The sequence below is a fragment of the Salvelinus sp. IW2-2015 genome, unplaced genomic scaffold (genome assembly GCF_002910315.2).
Source record: "Salvelinus sp. IW2-2015 unplaced genomic scaffold, ASM291031v2 Un_scaffold939, whole genome shotgun sequence".
Taxonomy (NCBI): domain Eukaryota; kingdom Metazoa; phylum Chordata; class Actinopteri; order Salmoniformes; family Salmonidae; genus Salvelinus; species Salvelinus sp. IW2-2015.
The window spans coordinates 235,105-238,763 of NW_019942657.1; the positions used below are offsets into that span (position 1 = coordinate 235,105).

General features: G+C 47.4%; 1 pseudogene; it reads left to right on the forward strand.

Annotated features, from left to right (window-relative positions):
• The window catches only part of LOC112069228 (3',5'-cyclic-AMP phosphodiesterase 4C-like), a 57,983-nt pseudogene extending 56,180 nt beyond the window's left edge, over nucleotides 1-1,803 (forward strand).
• Nucleotides 1,804-3,659: the final 1,856 nt, after the last annotated feature.

Sequence of the window (3,659 nt, forward strand, 5' to 3'; positions counted from 1 at the left end):
CGTGGTACCCAACAGCGCCTTCACCAAATGGCCGCTGACGTCACAGTCCACCCACGTCCTGCTGTCCACACCGGCTCTGGACGTAAGAACCAAATTTCACCCCACACTGAGGCTACGTCAAAGAACAACTAACTTGAAGCACACAGTGCACTCTTAACTCCCATCGCACATCCATGTCCTGTAGGCTGTTCTAAAACGTGATTGGTTACACTGTGTTCTATCTCTCTCTCTGTCAGGCTGTGTTCACTGATCTGGAGATCCTGGCTGCGTTATTTGCTGCTGCCATCCATGATGTGGATCATCCTGGCGTGTCCAACCAGTTCCTCATCAACACCAGTGAGTCCTTACAATGGAGAAGGAGGAGACAGGACGCTGTACAGTACACTGCATTATAACTGAATAAGGCTCCCTGAACCACATCTCAGTTGGGCTCAGCTCACTAGTCAGTGTAGCACAGCTGAATACTAAAAAGAAAATGCCAGAGTCAGCACTGTAATGTGAAAACGGTACTAGTGGGGTGTGTCTACAGGTGCTCTGACCTAGTATGTGTTCTGTACTGACCTGTGTGTTCTGTCTGTCCTCTCCCCCAGACTCGGAGCTGGCTCTGATGTACAACGATGAGTCAGTCCTGGAGAACCACCACCTGGCCGTGGGCTTCAAGCTGCTCCACGAGGACAACTGTGACATCTTCCAGAACCTCAGCAAGAGGCAGAGACAGAGCCTGCGCAAGCTCGTTATCGATATGGTGAGGCTCCTGCCCCTCACACTCACCACTAATGGGCTGATCCGCTGGCTCAGTAAGGGGCGGGGCTTATAAGAGTTATTTAAATGTTATTTTCTGATGTTTTTATGTTTTTGTTTGACCTCCTCCTTTAATTGACCTCTCAAGGTGTTGGCGACGGATTATGTCCAAGCACATGAGTTTGCTGGCTGATCTGAAGACCATGGTGGAGACGAAGAAGGTGACCAGTTCAGGAGTGCTCCTGCTCGACCACTACAATGACCGCATCCAGGTGAGCTTTCCCCTCTGACCTCTAAACATAAGGCTGGAGAAAATTCACAACGCCTACCGTGCACTGGTGATACTGACCTTATGTGTGTGTCTGCAGGTGCTGAGGAACATGGTGCACTGTGCGGACCTAAGTAACCCCACCAAGCCCCTGGTCGTGTACAGAGAGTGGACTGAGCGCATAATGGAGGAGTTCTTTAGACAGGGGGACAAGGAGAGGGAGAGAGGCATGGAGATCAGCCCCATGTGTGAACAAACACACTGCTTCTGTGGAGAAGAGTCAGGTTAGGAAACTATATACGCTTTCTTAATAATGATTGATGTTATAAATGTCATCTCATGTTGCTTACACAAATTCCTTAGCGTGTAATGTGCTTGTTATTAGTGTGATGTTCGTTAGTGTGTTTGATTCTCCTGGTGTTGTGTGCTGTAGGTGGGCTTCATCGACTACATCGTGCACCCTCTGTGGGAGACGTGGGGGGACCTGGTGCACCCTGACGCCCAGGACATCCTGGACACTCTGGAGGACAACAGGGACTGGTACCAGAGCACCATCCCCCAGAGCCCCATCTCCCCACCCCCATCCCAGACAAGAGGCTCAACGCCTGTATCGACAAGTTCCAGTTCAAGCTCACCTTGGATGACGACACAGAGGGAGGACAGGAGGAGGAAGAAGAGGAGGAGGAGAGGAGGAGGAGGGAGGAGGAGAAACCACCCCCAATCACATGGTGCTGGACTGCAGTCAGGGAGAGGAGGAAGACAAGAAAGAAGAGGAGGAAGGAGAGGACGTGTAAAGGATGAAAGGGAAGGAGACATCATGAGGAGGAAGGGGAAGTAGGGATGGAGGAGGAGGTGGAGAAGAGGGGAGTTCTTCAGCAAGCTCAGTCAGGAGTGGAGATACACTTGACACAAGCCCGTGGGGAGACGGCGAGGAGGAAGACTCCTCCTCACCGACTGATGACACATGAGTCTCGCTCCTCTCTCCCTGGCCACACCCCACATGCACACACCACGCCCCTGTTGTCCATCCTTTATTTCCATGGCCAAAACCCAAGATCAAATAAGACTACATAACAATAGACCTTTAAATCTATTTTTCAAAAAGGGAACACAAATAATATTGCTTAAAGAAAAGCTATTTACACAGCAACTGTAGATTTGGAGTGGGAGCTGGAGGTGTTTCTAGCTGATGCTATGAGGAACAGCTATGAGGACAAGAGGAACATAGAGAAGGCATTAATAATGGGCCATTGAAGACAGTGTAGACTGGAACTGAAACACACACACATAAACATGCACAAACTCACCTCCAACACAAACACACCTCACTCACAACACTTTGATTCATGGGGGAAAAACCTCTGAAGTCTGCACACGAGAATGTGTGTGTTGTGTGTTTGCGCGTGCCTATGTGTGCGTGTGTGTTTAGAGGACTCTTGATTGGTAACGAATCTCTTTGGAAAAAGCCATCTCTATATGGAGTATTAACTAGTGTCAGTCAGTATTACTAGTTCATGTTTGTTAGAATTCAACAAGACTCTGTTATTACTTTTTTGGGGGTGAAATAAACATTTTACTATATTTATTTTATTACTTATTTTATTGTATGTGCACTGTAGAGGATATTATGAAGAGGTTAATATTTGTAAAATTTTACATTACAGTAAATATGTGTACAGTAGGTGAAAAACACAGGATATTTATACACAAGCTCTTATTTAATGTGAGAAAAAATATATTACACTGCTCTGAAAACTCACCAAACTATTCCACAGATACACTATATATACAAAAGTATGTGGACACTCCTTCAAATTAGTGGATTTGGCTATTTCAGCCACACCCGTTGCTGACAGGTGTGTAAAATCAGGCACACAGCCATGCAATCTCCATAGACAAACATTGGCAGTATAATTGCCTTACTGAAGAGCTCAGTGACTTTTAATGTGGCACCGTCATTGGATGCCACCTTTTCAACAAGTCAGTTAGTCAAATGCCCTGCTAGAGCTGCACCAGTCAACTGTAAGTGCTGATATTGTGAAGTGGAAATGTCTAGGAGCAATAACGGCTCAGCCACAAAGTGGTAGGCCACACAAGCTCACAGAATGGGACTGCTGAGTACTGAAGCACGTAGCGTGTAAAAATCGTCTGCCCTCGGTTGCAACACACTACCGAGTTCCAGGCCCCTTAGTTCCAGTGAAAGGAAATCTTAACACTACAGCATACAATGACATTCAAGACGATTCTGTGCTTCCAACTTTGTGGCAACAGTTGGGGGAAGGCCCTTTCCTGCTTCAGCATGACAATGCCTCCGTGCACAAAGCGAGGTCCATACTGAAATGGTTTGTTGAGATCGGTGTGGAAGAACTTAACTGGCCTGCACAAAGCCCTGACATCAACCTCAGGGAACACCTTTGGGATGAATTGGAACGCCGACTGCGAGCCAGGCCTAATCGCCCAACATCAGTGCCCGACCTCAATAATGCTCTTGTGGCTGAATGGAAGCAAGTCCCCACAGCAATGTTCCAACATCCTAGTGGAAAGCCTTCCTAGAAGAGTGGAGGCTGTTATAGCAGCAAAGGGGAGACCAACTCCATATTAATGCACATGATTTTGGAATGAGACGTTCGACAAGAGCAGGTGTCCACAT